The 22399-nt window shown below is 38.7% G+C and overlaps 1 long non-coding RNA gene across 5 annotated transcripts in view; it reads right to left on the reverse strand.

Annotated features, from left to right (window-relative positions):
• Positions 1–22399, reverse strand: part of LOC116285228 (uncharacterized) — a 112212-nt gene that overhangs the window by 26623 nt on the left and 63190 nt on the right. For 2 of the 5 annotated variants that reach the window (XR_012063500.1, XR_012063501.1), the window contains one exon: positions 2453–2556. This is a non-coding gene — a long non-coding RNA (uncharacterized lncRNA). Of the gene's footprint in view, positions 1–2452; positions 2557–2987; positions 3114–8020; positions 8138–22399 lie in introns of those variants that run through there. The other 3 variants (XR_012063502.1, XR_012063499.1, XR_004194872.2) reach the window with 3 other exon arrangements.

Below are 22399 nucleotides of genomic sequence, written 5' to 3' on the forward strand. Positions count from 1 at the left end.
TTTCCTTTAGTACTTTGAATATATCATTCTACTCCCTTGCATAAGCTAGGGTGCTGGATAAACAAACCAATGCCTTCCCTTCCCTGGGAGAAGCTGGGAGCCGGGAGTCTCTTCCTGACTGTATGGTACTGTGTTGGGGGCAGGGTCTGTGATGAGAGGGTATCCTGAATTTCCCTGTTGGCTTAGGTTAGTCTGGTTCTGCATTCACCCAGTGTGTAAGAGCCTTTCATTAGTTTCTGGATGTCTCACAAAGTGAATCTTTTCATGAATTGTTGCTGAATTGGTGTGTTTATTGGGAAAGAAGGGTTCAGGGCTTACTACTTCACCATTTTGTTGTTGTCACTCCTGAAAATTGTTAATGTATAGATTTTTCTAAAGTCAAAATAGTTTGCTAAGTTTGGAAAAAAATTTACAAAGAAAAAAGTCTGTGATATTTTCTCACTTATAAAAATTATTTCTAAATTTATGACAGTCATACTTACAGGAATACATGAATTAGTATGTCAGAGACCATTGTTTATAAATCATATCAAGATTAGAAAAACATTTGCCTACTTTTAAAAAGAGTCAAAAATTACCAGTAGCCATGCAAAATAAAAGAACTGGTTAGATATATTTTTACAGCAATGCTAAATGTAGATTTAACTGTGAAGAAATATTATTTCATTGACTCTTCATTTAATATAAAGTAATTTACTTCAGGTCAGAATGAAAATATTATCATGGACTCTAGTGGGAGTCCATGGCATTTTCTAGTTAAGCATTTCTACACTCTACTAAAGACGAAAAAAAAAATGCTAGCATAGTAATAACTGATCTGTAAGTGGCAGGCAGGCAGTTTATTGCTTTGAAATATAATCTTATTAATAAGCTTCCTAGAAGAGAACAGTTAATAATACTATACAAACTGAAGTTTACTTTTAAGGTTTTGAATTTTGGGATTCAGAGATTTAGCTATTTATGTGTAAATAAACATATTCTTCTAAACACAAAAGCGATAATAACACAAAATGTTATCTTTCTAAAGGTTAGTTCAAAACCTATTTTAAAAATATATTTCTTAGGAGGGGGATGGTACAGCTCAGGGGTAGAGCTCATGCTTAGCATGCACAAGGTCCTGTGTTCAATCCCCAGTACCTCCATTAAAAAATAAATAAATAAACCTAATTACCTACCCCCCCCAAAAAAAACCCCAAAAACGGAATTTCTTCCCAAAGTTTAGTCAGTAACTATTGAACTATATGTTAAATAATAGCAAACATACAATGAATTATAGAAATTATACTTGATTTTCCATTAATCAATGGAAAATCTATCAAATAAAATGGGTTGACTTTTTCAAAATTAAGAAACATTCAGGTGGTACAGTAAATTCTCATCAGTGGTTAGGGGATGATAAGTGATAGATAACTGAAAATTCTTAGTCCAAACTTGATAGCTGCTAACTAAATGCGATCTTAATTATGGATATAAACCTGGTTGCAGGAAATAAGTGCCTATGGAAGACTGCTTGAGGGACATGATATCCTGGACATTACCTGTTGCAGAAACACGGCCATCAGAAAGTTTTCTATCTAGATTGTATTCAGAGTTAGATTAATGGGAGGGCCAGAAGGTCTAGTCTAAAAGGTACTAAGACATTATTGGAAATGCAATGCATTAGAGAAAAGTATATTCACCAAAATGTCTCTCAGAAACTAAGATAGGGGAGAGGGTATAGATCAGTGGTAGAGTGCATGCTTATCATACACGAGGTCCTGGATTCAATGCCTTGTACCTCCATTAAAAAATAAATTTAAAAAACCTAATTACCTCCCAATAAAAATTTAAAAGTAAATAAAATAAAAAATAAATAAAAATAAAATTAAAAAAAAAAGAAATTAAGGTAGGAAGGCACACTCTGATGAGCCATTTGGGGTGGGGCATGAGACTACATATGAACATGCTCCAGTAACCAGACCATTGCTAAACTGCCTCCTAAAATGGCCAAATGCAATTATAAGAGCATGTTTTGCTTCGAAGAGGCAGCGTGGGGCAAGACCTAAATTGTTCAGGAAGATAGAGAGACTAACCTGCCAACCTCCTTCTAGCCTCCCAGAATGTTTAACGGGGAACCAATTAATAGTAATCTGTCACATGAAACACAACATTCTATTGCAAGATTAAGAGCAAAGGATCCATTTCATGAGGTCCACAATAAGTCATTTGGGAAACAACTGCTTTGTTTTTATCTTAGGGACGTTGTACAACTTGTAGCTGAGCACATTTTCCCTTTTGCTTTGGATGGTAGGAAACTTAAGGACCAGATTTGCCAGCCCATTCTTGAAACTGTATAGGCTCAGAGTATGTATTCCTCTTTTTCTTATTTCTAGCTTCTATTTTCTTGACTATTTTTTCCTTTCACCTGCACTCCTTCAACTTATTTCAATCTATGAAAAATTTTGAAAATTACCTCTATTCCTTCATAACACCAGTTGGAGTTCCTGGTTCCAGCATCTCACGCCTTCCTCTTGGTTTACTCCCTCATTTTGATAGAGTACCCCTTTCGGTAGCTTCCTGAGACAAAGGAAAATGAGAAGTAATTTTTTTGAGATTGTGATTGTTTGAAATTGTCTTATTCTACCCTCATACTTGATAGTTTGGCTGGGCCCAGAAAATTCTCTTTTCTGTGCTCACTGGGCAAGAAAAAGTGGCATGGTTTTGTTTCTGTTTCATTATGTTCATAATTCGGCTGCTCTAATACTATTGTACTGGTGAAATTATCAGAACAGGGAAATAACTCTGAACCACTGTTTTCTGAATCTTAATCCTATGTCATATATACAAATTAACACTATTTAAAAAGAAACTTTAGAGTTCTGGCTTAATTTTTCCAAAACATTTAGATACCTATTTTTTCTGTGTTATTTCTGTAACTTTCTTACTCTTTCCTCTTTTTTATTATAGATGTCATGACAAGATGGAGTAGATAGGACAATATTACTAACTTTTTTGATATTTTGCTGTTGATCCCTTCATTCATCATGCATTCAATAAACACCTCTCCCTTTCTCAATTTCCCCATTCTTGTTTCCCTTCTCTTCTCCATTGCCACTCTCCTTTCTTTCCTCTCTCTGAGGAAAAAAAAAAAAAAAGAAAAAAGAAAACCTGTAATTAATCGAAAGATAAGTTAGGAGAGCAATTATTCCCTTGAACCCATAGACCAGGTCCAGCCAGCTGCATCTGCATTCTAAAAGACAGTTTTTCTACATGGATAGCTGTAATATCTGATCAAAAGTAACTTCTGAAGATTTCAAGTTTAAAGAATTGGGCTATGAGGAAAACACTGTGACAAGCACCTTAGTCTCAAATTCCTCGTCATAGAGTGGGACATGCATTTTGTTTTGTTTCAATTTTTTACTGTGATTTTTTTTTTATAGAAAGAAAAGTTGATGTTAAGAGAAATAAATTTGCCTGAAGTTTCATAGCTAAATGACAAAGGTAAAGGCAGTATTCAAATTTATACCCAACTCTAAAAGCAAGGTTTTTAACTGAGTTTTATGTTTTAATCTAGTATTACCAATACTCTCAACATTTACTTGAGAAAATCCAAGTCATTCTCAGATCACTCTCGGCTCAACTTGAAACCATTCAAATGAAAAAAAAAATTTCATTTAACAAACACTTAGACTTCTTTGGTATGAAAGAGATGGTGATAATAAATGAAGATGACATGGCCCTTGCTGCTAGTTGCTTATTTCAGGAGGGCAGAAACAATATTCCACTTCTAATATTCACTGAAAAGATGACAAAACAAGCTAGCAAGAGAAAAGGACTTAGGATTTAGGCATATCAAGATATCTGGGGAGATGGATATAGGGTAAAGAGAAGTAAACATGTATCAGGGAGATGGAATAGAACACAGTAAAATCAATCCTTTGCTCTGTTTTGTTTGTAACACTTCTACTCAATCATCTTAGAGCAATATATTCAAAATCTTAGGTTTCAATTACATTTTCCTTCTCACTAAAGTTATCATCCAGCTTACAACAACGACCCAAAAACCAGTGTACCACTCAGGTTTTAAATGTCTTATTTCATTAACGTAATTTAAAATTTTATTTTCAGGAAAGAGATTGACTATAAAGAGGTACAAGTTTGCTTTCTTGGTTGGTGGAAATGTTCTGTCTTTATTATGGTAATGATTATATAACTGAGTTTGTCAAAATTCATAGAATTTTGTACCTAAAAGGATGAATTTACTGCACATAAATTACCTCAATACACCTGACTTAAAAAAAGAAAAAGCCTGAACTCTTAACTACCTGGCTAAAAAAAAATAAAATTTACAATTTAGGTGCAAAACAAATTTTATTTTCGTAAGTGAAGCAGTCTAGTAATTTTTTGTACTTATTTATAATGCTAATAATCCAATTTAGACTAATATAATTCAATAAATACATCAATTTTAAAATAGAATATAAAAATGTAGTTTTTAAAAATATAGATTTGGATTACAAAACCTTTATTATAACCATTGTGTTGTAAAGGCAATGCTATGTATTTTTTAATATCTCAGAAAATAACAATCTGAGGTTTTTCAAAAATGTCAATGAATTTAAACTTCCAGAATATTACCATAAATCCTGTTTATATGCCAAAAACTGTACATTTAATAGTTCAGGACAAAGAATTACCAGCTAGCTTCATTAATTGATAGATTCAGCTGTGTTCTAAAACACAATTGCAGCTCAGCTTCTAAAAAAGGCAAAGAAAAAGAAAATTGTTTTCAACAGAACTGTGTTAAAAAAGAAACAGCACCATTAAGGACATAGAAAAGGGTAATTAAGTGATGTCTCCTCTTTATTAAGGTATCAATAGAAGCAAATATACCCAAGAAAGTATTCACAAAGGACCCAGCCTCATAACTGTTTCAGAAAACAAAGTCACTTCCCTGCCACTGGAATTTGGCTTGTAAAAATAATACCAAATTATACATCAAACTTCTCAGATTTTTATGATTTCTACTTTAATACCCTCTGTTTTTATTTTCCCAGACATATCAAGGCCACCAAGTCAATGTAAAGTTGTTGTTGATAATTATTTCTATTATTATTATAGAAGGCTTTCTTTCGAGAAAAAAAAAAAATCCAGGTAAAACAGGGCCTAAAGATGTATTCTTGGTCCGGAGGGCGGTAGGAAAGTGAGTAGGAATTGTCAAAGCTTCACCTAGCCAACAGCAGTCCCTTGTTCTTTCCTTCTAGTCTTCTCTCCCATTTTCATGAAAGCTAGTTTCTCTGTTTCATCACAGTCATGTAATTCTTTGCATGGGAAAATTCAGGTGAACCACTTTCTAAAACCCTAATTTAAATCTTGTTAAAAATCTTCCAAATATACATCACTCTTAATTAAACCTGATTTAGGATGCTGCAGTGGTCCTGAGTTATTACAGAAAATATTACTAATCAGTGTAATATACTATGTATGTATTTTCAAAACTAAATCTCTGATAGCAACTTATTTTTGCTGTCAGTCTTTCATAAAATTGAGTGTGGCATCAATCCCAGTTTGCTAAGAGTTTTGGCTGGTAAAGCTTTATTGTAAAAATCCTCCTCTCTTTGACAATTCTAAGGAAGAGAATAAGTACAAAATCTTCATTTTATATCCGTCAGTCTTGTCTCAGGGCAACCATGAAATATCATTGTGCAGAAATCAATTCTATTTCTGATATGAACATTCCATTTAGTAACCAGTCTTAACCATCCACAGAAGCATTGGAGGTTCTAAAATTCCTTTTTTTTTTTTTTTTAAAGTAAAGACTAGCTAAGTCCTCTGTGTAAAGAACCTAATGCCAGTGTGTGGATTAGTTCTGGCCTGGAGAGACACACAGAGCTCTACCATCTTGTGTTTAAAAGGACAGCCCACTACTTCAATCTCAAAATAATTTATTTAGAGTTTGGTTACTGGTTTTTTTTTCCTTGGCTCCTTCTTCATGGTGGTGGTGGGAGTGAGGGAGAAGTTACGGTGGGTCTGGAAAAGTGAACTGTGTTCCCTATAAAAACAATATAGGTCCCAGCCCAATCCTCTCAACTATTTAAAAAAAAAAAAACTCTCCTTTCCCCAAATGTGCAATCTGGAAAACCCACATTTATTCAATGAAACAAAACACTCCAAAAAATGTAGATCTTACTGCATGCTAGCACTACTCTAGATGCCAGAGATACAAAGACAGACACTCATCCACATCCCAAGAGGTTAGTCTAGTGGGAGACACAGACACCTAAACGATCACAACACAGTGAACAATAACTGAGTAACAGATGTGACTCAAAGAGAGCAGGTCCAACTTGGGGGCAGGGAAGACTTCATAGAAACACTAACAGGCTGTCTTCAGGATGCAGGCGGCCCATTCCAAGGTTAAGTATTATTAAAGCAAAAACTCACTTTCCGGACTAAAAACCTTAATTTCTGAACCTGAGGACTTTATGTTCAAGATCTTATACATTATATACACACACAATGATATCCCATACAAAGGGAAATTAGCTCAGTTTGCGAACATGATTCATCATTGTTCACACCTGCTCAATTTAAGTCTCTCCCAAAATAGGCATTACATTGAGGAATATGCCCTAGCAACTGTCCAAAATTAGGACAAAGAGACTTCTGTTGCTACATGAACACTGTAAAACAGTACTCAAACCTCTGGATGTATTCAATTGTTAGACTGTAAACTGTCAGTCCTTTTTAACTGTGTTAAAATGGGTACTGAATGGGGAATAGAGCCCTAAACACTTGCAGTTTCCATATTTATATTTGAAAAAATTTCCAATTTACCAAGGCCAATGTGGTATTTTTGGAAAACAAATGAAAATTACACATTTGGATTTAGATTTCTGTCATTCATTCATTCATGTTATAATCCCCAAAGCTACCTTTACTCCACACCTAACTTTCCATCATTTCTTTCTAAGAAAAGGGCATATGAAAAGTTTTTTTAAGGTTATAGCTTTCAAACATTTGTAATACAAATTATGAATAATCCAACAATTAGCAAACGTTCCCATACTACCATTTGACATCCCCAGTTTTTCACTATATTTAATACTCTTTAGTAACGTCTAACACCCTTCACCTAACAAGGTCAAAGTTTCCCTGAACATTTTTTTTTATAGGCTGCCTAGGGAGACAAACCCAGAGAATCCTGAGGATGTCACACCAAGAACAAAATGCAGGTCACTGTGACACGGCAGACCAGTCTGCAAAGTCAAAACTGCAGTTCACTTTACGCTGACAGTGCTTCTTTCCAGAACTTTTCCCCTCCAAAGAACGGGAGAGTGTCGATTTCACAAGGTGTCTGGCACTGCTTTCTTTAATACGAAGCTTTTATCTCATTTCTGGAAGGTCCCCTTCATTCTCCCGGGACTCGGGATGGAGCGCCTGGAGTTTGGGGCATCAGCGTTAGCTCAACCGGTGACCTTCAAACCTCTGTGCTTAGCCTGATCCCAGGACGGCCACCTCCCTTCACACCACCGAGGGCACTGCCCCTCCCCCTACTGATTCAGATGCGGCACATCAGTAGGGGTCCCAGGAGCCTCCCACCCCGCTGTTGGTGACGCCGGCCAAGCCCTGGATCACACCCAGAGATGCTGAATGACTGCCCCCCGAAGGTCACCGATGGCTGACGTCCCAATGGGCTCGGGCCACGCCGCCCCGCAGGAGCCCTCGCCGAGCCCCGCTCCAGTTCTGACTTCAGCCTACACCGCACCTCGTCCACCAGGGAACTTTCCAGAACCCTGGCCCTCTCTGGGAAGTCCCCAGTCGCCATCCAGCAAGGAACCTCGATTCGTTTATTGAGCGCCCACGCTGAGGCAGGACCAGCGCGGGGATGGGCTGGCACGCGGAGTCCCTGGCCTGGGGAAGCGCTTGCGCCCCAGCACCTCAGGCCGGGACCCAGTCCTCCAGGAGGACCGACGACTGGGCAGCAAGGGACCGGAAGAACCTCGCCCGCAGCCCCCTTGTCCCCTCTGTGGGACTTTACCTCGCCGGACCCCACCCGGGCCGCCGGAGCTAAAATTAGCAACGAGCGCGGACGCGCTCACGTGCACTCGGTGGAGCCGGGCCAGTGGCACGGCGCGGGTGAGTCACGGCCCGGCCCCCACCCTGCGAGGACGCGCTGACGTCAGCCGCTTCCCCGAAAGGTGACGTCAGCGCGCCTCGGGAAGGCCGCGAGGCCAGCGGTAGAACGTTCACTGAGTTTCGATGCCTTAAAGGGACCATGCTTCGGATCGTGAACGATCTCGGGAGCTGACACGATACACTCTCCCACAGAGTCCGACCCCATCTTGTATCCCTTAGTCTGAGAAGAGTTGATTGTTGAGAAAGGGATGAAAAAAGGAGAGCAACTTAGCCTCATTGGAGACTCCCGGAAGCCCCAGAACCTCCTCCTGGAAGCCCTCCTTGATTAACCAGTATCTGATCCTGACCCAAAAGTCAGGAAGTTTTCCATGGCCCTTGACTTCCTACCGCTTTGCTTACAGCCTCTCCCTATATGCTTACTTAACACGTCTCCTGGTAGAGAAAGGCTGTAGTTTGAATATTTATTTATGTAATCCATCAACTTGCACCAGCTTGGCCCTTTTATCACTTTTTTGCTGTATCCCAATTCTGTCAGTAGTTGTGTGACCTGAAACAAGTTACTTAACTCTCTGGGGGTGAAATTTGTGAACTGGTCTCCAAACTCTCCTTTTATGCTAATCTTGCCAGTGGAAGCTTCTAGGGGCAGGAACCCTGTTCAAGGCTTGACCATTCAGCACAGTCACAGCCTCACAGGGAGCTAACAGTTTACTGAGGTTTGTTATGTAGCAGGTACATTCATTATCCTCTCTCCCCTCTCTTGAATCCTATCTCTTTTTTGTGGTAGGAGTTACTGTCCTCATTTTACTGATGAGGAAGGAAACTGAGGCACAGCCAGATTAAGTATGTTTCCCTAGGTTACACAGCTACAGAATGGCAAACTAGAAGTCCCTCCTAGGTCACTTGGACTCCAAGTCAGCGTTTTTGGTGATAAAGGCAGACTGTGAAATGTATGTCTTGTTCTGGATATATTGAGGCTCCTAGAACAGTTTTTCCCCTTTAATGCAATTCCAGTGCTTCTGAACAAGTAACCCATAAGTAACCCCATGCCCAGAGCAGGAGGGCCAGGCCTCAGGACCCGGAGGAGGGTAAGGCGAGTGAGGAGGTGAGCATCCTTTGGTGCCCATCCTCTCCCTGCAGGACCCTAAGAATAAACGCCTGCTTGAGGTTTGCACCCCAGGCACCTCACTCACTGCACTAGCCTTGACTGTTTTCTCTCTGGAAACTAGAGAGGGCATCCTTCTTAATGCATCTTCACCTGACAACCAGCGGCCAGTTCTACCCAAGTGTAGAAGAAATACCTTGTTTCTCCTCCATCGTAATCCCCTCTATAAAGCAGCAGAAAATCTCCTTGGAACAGCAACAGTCATGCTAAAAACAAATGAGACAACAGCTTCTTAAAGTTTGGGGAAAATGATGGTGCCTGAGTACTGGAAGTGGATGAGCTGCTGACCTGTTGTCTTTTGACAATCATTATTGTTCCTTGGTTGAGTGTCTCAACATCATCCTCAGGCTACACATGCCAGATCTACCAGGAGTACCTTCCTCCCTCAGCTCACCACTCAGAGACATTTAGAACTGACCCCTCTCCCCTCATACCCAATCTCCAGCTACCACCAAGCTCTCTTCTTTGTGTCCCCTGCTCCTGTCCCCTCGATCATACTGATGGAGTCACTGCCCATTCCTCTTCCTGTTCTCCAGGTTTTTTGGAGCCTGTGATTTAATACTTTGTGTGTGCTCCATCACAGCCTTGGGAGGAGATGGAGAAAACCACAGTCAGCCCCAGCTGTGGGCAGTGGCTTCTCTGTACTGGGACTGGACATACAGACATGGAAGCTTAAAACAATATGGGACCTTCAGGCAAACAAGGCCAGCCCCTGTTTTACAACGAAAGGTCTCAGGGTCCAGGAGAGGTGACCTGCCTGGGGTCACATGGCCTGTTAGGTAGACAGTCCTAGTCACTTGCCCCCCAGCTTACTGCTCTTTTGATGGATCACACCTCTGTTATGGGGCTTTGGTGGAACAGTGAGCATGGCAGATGTGCATGGTAAACTGTAATGTGTCATATGTACAATGGAAGGGAAGACAAATGGTAACTTGAAATAAATGTAGAGATAAAATCATAGGGCAGAATAGGAGAACACAATTTCTGAGGACCCCTGGCTATTCCCTCTTTCCCTTTTCCCTCTCTCCCAACCATCCTCAAGATAGGTAAGATAGGTTCCTCCTCCGAACCAAGAACCATTTCCCAATGAAATGGCATGATGAGTTAGATTGCCATTTTTAAACCATCAATAATCAAGATCTTGTATGTCATTTCAGGTTTTGATTTTTCATCTCCTAGCCTTTGCTTCCCATCATTTTCCTATCCTAAAAGCCCCATTAAGTGTTGTTAAGAGCCATAAATGTAACTGGCCACTAATGTAGAAGGATTGTGATCTCCAGCAAATAGCCCCAGCAAAGAAAGGAGCAAGAATCCTAGGTCTGTTCCCAACCGAGGTAGTGACTCACTGGATGACACAAAGCAAAGTGCTTCTTCTGTTGGCGGAGACATGAGACAACACACAGCTGCTCACCTGACAGAGGTGGAGGGTCAGGGGAAGCCATCGGGCAAGCTCCCAGTGCAGTGGAAGCTCAGGGGGCCCTGGACGACCCCTAGTCAATAGTGACTGCTTAGCAATGGCTGTGGGGTCAGCCCTGAGCTCTGTCCTGCTTGCGCACCAGCCTCCAGTGGAGCCGCTAAGATGGTTGGGCTGGATTATGCACTTATCCTTCGTGACATAATTCTCATTGGTTAGGAATGCACCCTAGTTATTCCTAACTCCACTTTAATAACTTGTTATAGATCTGCCCTCCAGGAATTTATTTGAAACTTTCTTTAATCTATTTTTATTTCAGCCTGTAAAGCCTTTTCAGGCAACAAGTAGGTTTACCATTCATGTAAAAGCACTAAAACACAGAAAGTCCTATTTAAGGCTTTTTATAATAATAATCTTATAATTATAATTATATATATAATAAATGAATATAACTATATTATAATTTGATGATAATCATTAATTCAAATAGTCTCACAGGCTTATTTTTAGTCACTATGTTTGTTTTTATCGCCTCACTCACATGCAAACACACACATCCCATCAAAAAGTATTTATTAATGGAGTGGAGTGTTGTGATGGGTGTAAAACTCCATGCAAACTTACATTAGTGTCCTTACAGAGGACATATTTAATGTCCTCTAAAGACTTACCATCTAGGACCAAAATATTGTAGATAGGTGCTCGATAAATACTTTTGGGTGGCTGGATGGTTGGATGGACAGATGGAATAAAAATAAAGAACACCTGTGTGGTAACTGGTGACACATATTAGAAATGACTGTATTGGGGGCTGGAGGGCAAATTTGAGAGCACAATTGGCATGGAGGGAAAATGAAATGTGCTGATTTTATGGCAGATGTGCTTGTGTGAGCTCTCCTCAGACCACCCTAGAGGGCATCCTGGAGGAACAGCTGGTTCCCAGGCTGCTGAAAAGATGCATAGACAAGGGATGCCACAGGGGTGCCCGCTGACAGGTGCTGAGTGGGTAGCAGGGGTCAGGAGGCAGGTATGAGGTCCAGAAGAGGACCAGGCTGTCTCTGTTTTTAATATGAACCACAATAGATGAGGTTTTAAAAGCCAGGTGATTCAGTAAATGAATGGACAAATAAACTATGGTACATCCAGACAATGGAATATTATTCAGTACTAAGAATAAATCAATAGAGCCGTGAAAAGACATGGAGGGACATTAAATGCATATCAGTAAGTCAAAGAAGCCAACTTGAAAAGGCTACATACTGTATGATTCCAACTATGTGACATTCTGGAAAAGGCAAAGCTATGAAAACAGTAAAAAATGTCAGTGCTTGCCAAGAGTTGGAGGGGAGGGATGGATGAATAGGCACAGCACAGAGGATTTTTAGGGCAGTGAACCTACTCTGTATGACACACAATAGTGGATACATATCTTTATGCATTTTCACAAACCTACAGGATGTACAGCACCAAGAGAGAACGATAATATATACTCTGGACTTTGGAGATTATGATATGTCAGTGTAGGTTCATCAATTGTAACAAATGTACCACTCTGGCACATCTACTCGGGGACAGTGCTGGTGAGGGCAGATAAGGAGCACATGGGGACTCTGCACCTGCTGCTCAGTTTTGCTATAAATCTGCAACTGCTCTACAAAATAAAGCCTATTTTTAAAAAATCCAGGTGAGGTGATAAAACCCTCTATACGTAGGTTTCACTCCACCTTGGAGTCACAGAGGCTTGGGCCAGAATCTGAGCCCCACCACGACCAGCTCTGTAACTTTGGGAAAGTTACTTAACCCCTCTGATCTCAGTTTCTCTAACTCCACAGGATTGTAATATCTTCCTCAGAGAAAAGTAAATGAAAAACTATACATGAAGTATCTAACCCAGTACCTGGAATATACAAGTAAGTATATACAACTCCCCTCCCCAAATCCTCCCTAATGACTGTAATTATTAAACATTCTAATGGCTAACTAATTTCAAAGTCATGCCAGTGGAGGAAAGCTGTCTGGAGTGAAAGTGACCTTCTACTAGGGAGGGGATCTGTGCGGGAGTGGGCATGTGTGCCTCACATGCTCGGTCACAGATGCTGACCACAGAATACCAGATGGGGACTTGAGCCCAAGCCCCTCACTCAGCTTTCTCCTGTGAAAAGGTCAGGATGATGGAAGGCTGTCATATTTAGATGATGGCTCGCAGGGAAGCCTCGTTGGGTTAGTCACCTATGATATGAAATCATATTGCCACTCAATATAGTAACAGCTGTTGGTTGCTTTGGGGGGCAGGGGGCGGGGTCAGTTTTTGTTGGCCAACCATGCTTCAAGGATAAATTGGATGGGACCAGACAGGGAGACATGACAAGAGGAGAAATCCTCTTCTAAATAGAGTGTTCCACAGCTTCCTAAGGATTTTCAGCACTTCACCCAAAAATGTGAGTCTTGATTTTTCTTTGTCTTTGGGGCCAAGCAGGGGAAATGCCATGGGAGAAAGGTGTTTGGTCAGGAAGGCTCTAGCTAGAGGGATACCCACCAGAACCAGATTAACCATGGCGAGGGTCAGTGCCACCCTGTAGAGCGGTGGGAATGTGAGTTCTGTGCACCAGCTGCATGATGTCTATATGGCACCCAAAGAAGCAGTCTGAGGGAAGGGGATTGAAAAGGCCTGGAGTTAGGGTGCTGCAGAATCTCTAGGTTGGATTAGGTATTTTGCCCCTCACAGACTGCATAACAACAGTGGGGCCAAATCAGTACCCCATAAGGCAATGATGTTGTCTCAACCTTTAAAACAAACATAGTTGTAGCCATGGTTTGAGGGTATCCTGCTGTAGTTAATCTGGGGTATTGATCAGTTGTATCATAATAGAAAGCCACTGGATGTGGTTAACCCCTTCCTTCCAGTGAATTCTCCTCCATGACATCTCTGCCTCTTGCAGGAACTTGTTCTTTGGGAACAGAATGCTTTGCATCAGCAATCCAGATGCCTAGATTAACTGGGCAGAGCAGATTCTTCCTGTGTCTAAATTGGAGTAAGTTGAGTGAGGAAGTAAAGACGCTAGAGAGAAAAAGCCCTAGACCAGTGGTCAGGAGATACTGTTTGGCAGCTGGTTCTGTCACTTCTGAGCTATGTGACCTTGGGCAAGTCACCGACTCTTTGTAGATTTTGGTTACTTGTCTTGCCTGTAAAAATATGTGCTCTTGGGGTCCCTTCGACCCTAACTGGCACTCTCCAGTCCTCCAAGTGTGGATTCCTTACCCTGTTGTTGGCAGAGTAGAAAGCACTCCCAGGTCTAAGCATCTGGTTCTGCCACTCACTGAGCGACCTTGCACAAGGACACTCCTTTTCTGAACCTCAGTTTCCCCACTTATAAAATAGAGGTCATTACAAGACATAGGCGAGATAATGAATCTGGAAGCCTTTCGGAGGCAGCCTGTCAATGCATTTAAATGACTTCCTGAGTTCCGAGAGGGGAGAGGGGTGGCGGTAAGACAGGCTGAGAAGGGGATGGAGGCGGAAGAGTGGGTGGTAAGGCAGGCTGAGAAGGGGACCGCTGGGGTTACTGGCAGGTTGGACCTTGACCAGGGCCAGGAGCAGGGGGAGGTGGGGATGTGGTCATCCAGGCCATGAAAACCTCCACCCTGCTCGGTTCCTCTTCATTTCCCCGCAGCTTGGTGAGGGGAAACAATTGAGAGGTTGTAAATGATGCTGAGAACAGCCCTGGAGAGTGGCCGCAAACTCTTGTCTGAGGGGTCGCCCTGCCTGAGTGGGCACAGCGCCAAAGCAAAGAGGCCAAGGGGAGCCGGGCCAGCGTCTGGAATCCCCGTGCAAATGAACCCCCTCCCATTTCCTGTGGATGCCCGAGGGTGACGGTCCTGCGCCCGGCACCTCCTGGGCTGCCCCCGCACCTCCTGGGCTGCTCCGCATCACCTCCTACGGTGATGTAAAAACAGCTCTGAGCGGAGCCCTGGAACTAACATCACCAGAGTGACCTGTCTCAACTCATCCCTGCGGGAAAATCACAGATCCTCTAGAGAAACTCTCCAAATTCCTGTTTATTCTTCACGTAAACGGATTAACCTAGGGTTAGCGGTTTTACTTCGATTCTCCCTTTCATGTTGCAACGAAAATGAAGTCGACCATTCCTTTGAAGCCGTTCTTTGAGCCATAAGCGTAATTTCTCTTCTCTCCCACCAAAAGGGGGTTTCTCTCTTTTTGATTTTTTTTTTTTTTTTGAAGCCCCAGGCGCTGAGAGGCTGGCAGAAGGCGCGGCTGCCATAGGAGCAGCATGCTGTCCCCCTGCTGACTCATCTGACATTAACATAATTATGTTTCAGGAGTCAAAGTGATTTTCAAACTATGAGTAATGCGCGGTATTAGAGAGAATGTTTACAAGGCAGCCAGCATTTTAGCACAGTGAAGGAACCAGCTGCTGCTAACAGCTGAACTGAGTGAAGGAAGAAGGCAATGTTCTCAGGAAGAACCTTTCTCTCTGGATTCCTCTTCTTTGGAAGGGATTCAGATTTCGTGAAAGGCAGGTGAACTCAGAGTTCCTTGATGAAGGATCCACATCTAGCATCTTTATCTGAATACCTGGATGTCTGATCATTTTATATAGAAAAAAAAAACTTTTTCATAGTCTTAGTTTTCATATAACCAACTCTAGGGAAAGATCGGTTTGAAGATTTCAGCGAATTATTTCTTGTAGCTGATTTACTACCAGTGTTAGTAATAATAATAATAGCCTAAAGTTATGTGAAGAAATGGGCTACTCTTTCTAAGACAGGAATGGAGACACAAATAATTTCCCGAATTTTAAAGATGGGGAGCAGAAGCCCATGGTGGAGTGTGAATACCTTCTTAAAGCTCTTTTGTCTAATTAGTGAGAGAAAAGTTTGAGAGCCATTGAGTACAGTGAGCCAGCTACTTAGACCTTGGGAGAGAAAAGCTGAGCTCTAGTCCTGTTTCAAAGCTGTGCCTGTCCTTTGCCTCTGTTTCCTATTCTTTTAATGGGAGTATTAATAATACTTGCTCTGCCTACCTCAGAGGAAGAGCCTTGAGCTCTGGAGGTCAGGAACAGTGTCTGCCCACCCCTTTACCCCCAGTGTCTCGCCTGGAGTTTGTGCATAGTAAGTGAGTGCTCAGTATTTGCAGAATTAATGAATGAGATAAGAGCTTTGAACATAGAGCTCTGCTCCCTTTTTTATTTGGTCTTCCTGATTTTATCTTCTTGAATTTAGTTCCCCCTGCTCAGGGCTGGGGGACTCAGCAAGTGGGGTCACGCTTGGAGACTCATCTTCTAAGTTGCTAGCACTAAAATAAGGAAAAATAACTGCTCACATCTTTGGGACTAACTGCTAAAACCAGATGGAAGTATAACACTCGGCTCAGAAACCCCTTTAGAAAATGCTCATTCAAATACCTGGCAGTGATTTTAATTTGTTTGTATGTTGGAGGTACATCAGGAGAACTGTCAGACTTAATTTCACCTGCTAAATCTTGAACTGAAATCATCACTGCAGATATTTAATAAGAATAAAGTCAACTTGGTTGGGGCATTGTGATGGCAGGTGAAAGACAAGTAGTTGGACAGGGTAAACCCTTGAAAAATAAAAGTTCCACCCAGATCATGCTTAAAGATACAAAAGAAAAGGGGTAATTAGAAAACATTAATCCTGCTTTTTTTTTTTTTAAATGGGAAAAACACCACTGGATTTTACATACAAGAACATACTTCTGAATTTTGAGAGGGGCTTACAAGGATAGCTCTGTTCTCTTATTCTTTCCATTCCTGCTTTGGCTTCTCCAACTTTGTCTCCTTCTTCACCCTCTTCCCTCCATCCCTAAGCTAACTCCTTCCTTCTGTTCTGCTTCCCATGTTGCTTTCCTTCCAAGCATTCCTTCTCATCTCATAAACCGTCTTATGGTTTCTAGCAGGTGGCATTCACATGATGACTGGTCAATAAGGTTTTTTGTTTTTAATGTAAAAAGAAAACATCATGAACTAATTATAAGCTCATTTATAAATAAATTATTCATAAATAACAGCTACCAAACTTAATCATGCACAAAAATATTCCTGTTCACTTAGGAACATCTTGGATGAAGAAGTAAAAGTTAATTTTATCAAATCTTATCCCTTGAAAACATGACCTTTGAGTGTTCTACATTTGCATCATTGGAAAAAGCAGTGGCCCTCAGGGAGAAACACACTGAAACCCTAACTTGCCCTCAACTGAGAGGCCCAGGTGTGTATTTTTGTGGACCACCTGGATTGACTGACTAATCCTCCCCCGACTTGTTAAAATAATATTGTTAGGCTTCCTTCAAGAAGTAAATATAAACCAGTACATTACCAGCTAATCAATTCAAAATGGTTGTAAAAGAGCATCAGGTTATGTGGCTCCATCCTGAACATCTGAAGATGATGCCAGGAAAGAAAATGTGTGGGCTCCCAGTGGCTGTCATTTGGCACTTCTGCCCTATGCATGTTCTCCAGTGGGGTAAATCCAGGCTGAGGGCGCTTCTAAGGATCTGAGCTTCCACCACCCTTTATATCAGAGCTGCATGCCCAAGACAGTCTTGATTTTACATCCTCTACTCTCTGTTCTCATACATTCATATTTGTCAGCCTAGGAACCCTAATTTGAGTTTGGATGACACAGTCACTGTTCCGTAAGTCATCCCAAGTAAAAAGGCTCCTCACTTTTGGTCTTGGTTTATTTATTTTATAAATATTTATAAATAATTTAATATTTATGTAATAGTAGTATTGAGTTAATAGCAGATTGCTGAACATTTGAGATCCAAATATTTAACGTATATTCAAAAGTAAACTTCGATTGTTTAGAACCCTCACAGAATAAACTCATTCTGATTTTCATCCATATTTCCTCTTTATATCTTTCTCCCTTCCTTACTTCCCTCTATTTTTCCTTCACTCCCTCCATCTTTGCTTCCCTCCCTGCCTTCTTTCCTCTTTCTTGTGTTTCGTTTTTTCACTTTTAGTAGGTGTCTTTCTAAAAAAGTATCTAGAAGATAAGGAAAACTACTCAAGACACCTCAGACTGGATAGAGACTTTTTAGTACACACATTTTTTGACTGTTCCAATTTCTAACCATGTGCACATATACTTTTTTCAACTAAAAAAAAATGGTTAACCAAAACAGTGTTTTACACTCTTCTTGTTTTCATTTTTTAAGTTTTTTTTTTTCCCCTCAAATTCTGATACCAGCCTATTTCTTCTTCCCAGAACGGCTTCCAAAGGGAAATGGGAAAGGACAGGGAGAAAGTTAACAGGAGCTAAATGCCTGTGTGTCAATAGCAGGGATATAAAGGAATGGATTAGCCTAACAGCATCAAGGAAGTTTTAGCCTTTTTTCTTTTTTTTTTTAAACTCAAGATGTAAACATATTTCCACACCATTAAGTATTTTACAACATCATTTTAAATGGTTGTGCAAGAGTGCTAAATTAATTTACTATCTTTGTACTGTAATTTATTTAATTTATACTCTATAATAAACATTTGGGTAATATCTGATTTGTCAATATTACAAACAGTAATGCAATAAACATTCTTGTAGCTAAATCTTTGTGCATAGCCATTCTTATTTACTTTATCCTTTCTCAAAGGAGAATAAAAGCATTTCTCAAAGGGATATACAGAGCATACAAATCCTAGAACCTTTGATATATATATTATTCCTGATGTAATTTCAGTTTAAAATCCTGTAAACATGAAGAAATTTCCCCCATGTTTGTTATCAAGTTTTATTTCCTATTTATGAATTTTCTCCTCAGAGCCTTTGCCCATACATCTGTTGCTATCTTAGTATTTGCAATGCTATAAAATGTTTTACACAAACATCAAATGTATAGACAAAACCCCCTTGTCTAATACTTTAAAAAAAATAAAAATCCTCCTCTGGCTTGATATATACATTTTAATGCTGGTTATATTCATATATTTTGACACATAAAGGTTTTTAGATTTAAAGTAATCAAATCAATCAATAGTTTCTTTTCTGAAGAATGAACTTTTCCATATAGAACTTTGAAAATTATTTCATATTTCCTCCTAATAAACTCTAAAATTTACACATATTACATATTTATAGTGAAATGTACAAATCTTAAGTGGATCATTCAGTGAGTTTTGATAAATGACAAATGCATAGACCTACAAAAGGGTAGGTTTCCATGTGAACTGATGGTTGCACACATACATGAATATATTAAAAACCCCTGAATTTTATACTTTAAATGAGTGAATTATATGGCATGTGAATATCTTTTAAAAAGCTATTAAAATATATATAGAGAGAGAAATTAACATCATCCCAGAAAGTTTCTCAGTATCCCTTCCCAATAAATCCTTACTCCTACCCTACCTGAGAGGCAACCAGTGTTTGGTTTCTTCATTGTCAGTTAGTTTTGCCTGTTTTAAAACGTTATATAAATGGAATCTTATAGCATGAACTCTTGTGTAAAGTTTTTTTTCACTCAACATAATATTTCAAAAATTCTTCTATGTTGGTGTGTTTCAGGAGTTTCTTTTGGTTGTCAAGAGTAACATTTCATTCTGTGTCTGTATTACAGTTTGTTTATCCATTCCTCTATTGATGGGCTATTTCCATTTTGGGGCCATTATGAACATTCTTGTGCATGTCCTTATGAGGACATATGCTTTCACTTCTCTTGGGGAAATACCAAGGGGTGGAATTGCTGAGTCATAGAATACATGTAAACTTAGTTTTATGAGAAACTGCCAGACTTCTTTCCAAAGTATCTGTACCATTTTACACTCCCACCAACAATGCGTGAGAGTTTTAGTTGCTCTACATTCTCGCCAACTTTTGATGTTGTCAGTCTTTTTTATTTTGGCCATTCTGTTGGGTGTGCAGTGGTAACTTATTATAGTGGTAATTTATATTTCCCTGATGACTAAAATTACTGAACATTTTTATGTGCTTCTAGTCTTTTTTAGTTTTAATAATAGCTTTGTATTTATATCTAATTACACCTATTTATCCATCTAAAATTATTTTTATTATAATTTGAAGTAAATCTCTAAATTTATTTTTTCTAAATAACCAATTAACCCAGCATAGTTTATTAAATAATATTTTCCCTTCTGATTTGTGATGCTTTTTTAAATCATAGATTAAGTTCTTATATATAATACGGTTTCAGAATATCTATTCTGTGCAATTGATTTGTATATCTACCCATTTGTTCTTTTGTCAGTTCCACACTGTTTTATTGGTACTTGCTTTTTAAAATGGTTTAAAATCTGGCAGGGCCACTGTCTCACCATTCCTTTTCACATTCTTTGCTGTTTATAACTTAATTATTCTTTCAGTAAACATTGGAATAATAATGTCAAATTCTGGAAAACAAACTTATTGAGATTTTTATTGAAAGTATATTGAGCATACAAACTAATTTGAAAAATACTGACATTGTTGTCATAGAACTTAATATTCAAATTCCCTTTTATATTTGTCAGTGACATTTTGTAGGTTTTATTGTATGGATCCTTTACATTCTCATAAAGCTATTCCAAGGCAATTAATAGAGGTTTTCAATGTCATCATTGTTAATTTTTACTATTGTAGTTCAATTTTGTTCATTATATTTTCCAACTGGATAGTATTTCTATATGGAAAAGCTACTGGCTTTTGTATCTCCTTTGTATACTTAGCAGGTTTCTTGAATCTCACATCAATTCTAATAATTTTTAGTTGAGTTATTCTTTTGAGTTTCCAGGAGTATAATTATATCAGCTACAAATAATTATAAATCTGTGTTCTCCCTTCTAGTATTTATGTATCTTATTTTTATATGTATGGTATTGAATTGGTCAGAACTTCCAGTTAAAAATTAAATTAAATTGGCAATAAACTATATCTCTGTTTTGTTCCCGAGTTTAATAATATTGCCTTAGTATTTCATTCACACAGGTGGTTTTGACTGTTTGAAATAAATATTTTATTATTGTTAAGGAGTTCCTAAATTTATGATCACTCTTTAATAAGGACTAGCTGTCAAATTTTATTGTGTTTTTAAAATCAGTTTAGAATCTCATTTGGATTTTCTTTTTTAACTGATAGATGTGATATACTGTGGATTTTTCAAATACTGAGACATAAAACATTTTCATTCTAAGTTAAATCCTATTTGGGTTATTCTTTTGATACTCTGTTATCTGTGTTTGGATTTCTTCTCTATGTTAATAATTTAGATAGGTTTATTATTTTCTTTATTTGAGCTGTCTTTTTCAGGTTTGCCATCAGAGTTATCTCTGTGAAGTAAATTAGACACACTTTCCAGATTTTTCAGTGTTTTGAAATGTTTATTGAAGCATAATAATTAACTATTCCTTGTTGAAAGAGTTGAAAGAATTTCCCTATAATGTTTTATAGGCCTAGACATTCTTTTTTCTGGAGGGAATTCTTTCCCTCTTTTCTTCCTTAATTTCTTTGGCTGTGATTAGTGTATTTAGGTTTAATAATGCTTCTAAATTTTGTAATGTATATCCAGGAGATCATTTCATCTAAGTTTTCAAATTTATAACTTAAAATTTTGCTAAGTGTTGTTTTATGTTTAAACTATATCCTCCTTATCTGATGTTGAATCCCTTCTTTTTATTTCTAATTTTATTATTCACAGGTTTTTTTCCTTACTTACTTTCTCTAAGATTTGTCTATTTCATTGTTCTTTAAAAATAAGTTCTTGAATTAATTTTTTACATTTTCCTATATTCTAACTCATTTAGTTTCACTTTTACCTTTATTTTTTTCTTTATCTTGAATTTTAAAGGATTTTATTATTGTTGTTTTTATAAATCCTTGGGTTGAATACTTTCATTTTTCCTTTCCTTAAAAATAATGAAAACATAAAGACTGTAATCTCACCTTTCAGTATGCTTTAATAACATTTCATAACTTTTAATATGGTATGTTTTTATTTTAATTATCTCCCAACTGTTATGTTTTTATACTTTGTAATTTTGTTTTAATTTCTATTTATTAATAGCTTTATTGCCCTGTAATCAAAGAATTAAGCTTGTGTAACTACTGATTCTTAAACTATCTCCTGTTTATGGTTATATGCATTGCAAGTATCTTCTCCTGTTCTATAATTTCTTTCCATTTTGTTTACATGTCTTTTTCTTGTGCATAAGTTTTTTATCTTGATGTAATCAAATGTATCCCTCTTATTTGACTGTATTTGTGTGTGTATATCTTATATAAGAAATATTTCCCTACTTGGTGATAATAAATGTATTGTCCTATATTTTCTTCTCAAAGCTGCAAACTTGCTCTTCACGTGTAGGTCTTTAGTCTTTTTGGCTGGGTGAATAGGAATCTGATTTCTCTTTCCTCCCACATGGATAACCAGTTGTCTCAGTCCCACCATTTCTCCCCATTGCTTTGAAGTATCACTTTATTGTACAGAGGGTTTCCTCATATGTATAGATTATTTCTGGGCTTTTGTTCTGTTTCATTCATCTATATATCTGTCCCCTGAACGAACACCATCATGATCTTTTCAAATATCTGAACTAATAAGCCGAGTCTCTCTACTCTTTTCTTCTTCAAAATTGTTTTGACTCTTCTTATCCCTTTAACATGAATTTCAGAATTAGCTTATTAAGAATCACACACGTTTTGAGGATTTTTTAAATTAAAATTACGGT

Source organism: Vicugna pacos, chromosome 23 (assembly GCF_048564905.1).
Source record: "Vicugna pacos chromosome 23, VicPac4, whole genome shotgun sequence".
Lineage (NCBI taxonomy): Eukaryota > Metazoa > Chordata > Mammalia > Artiodactyla > Camelidae > Vicugna > Vicugna pacos.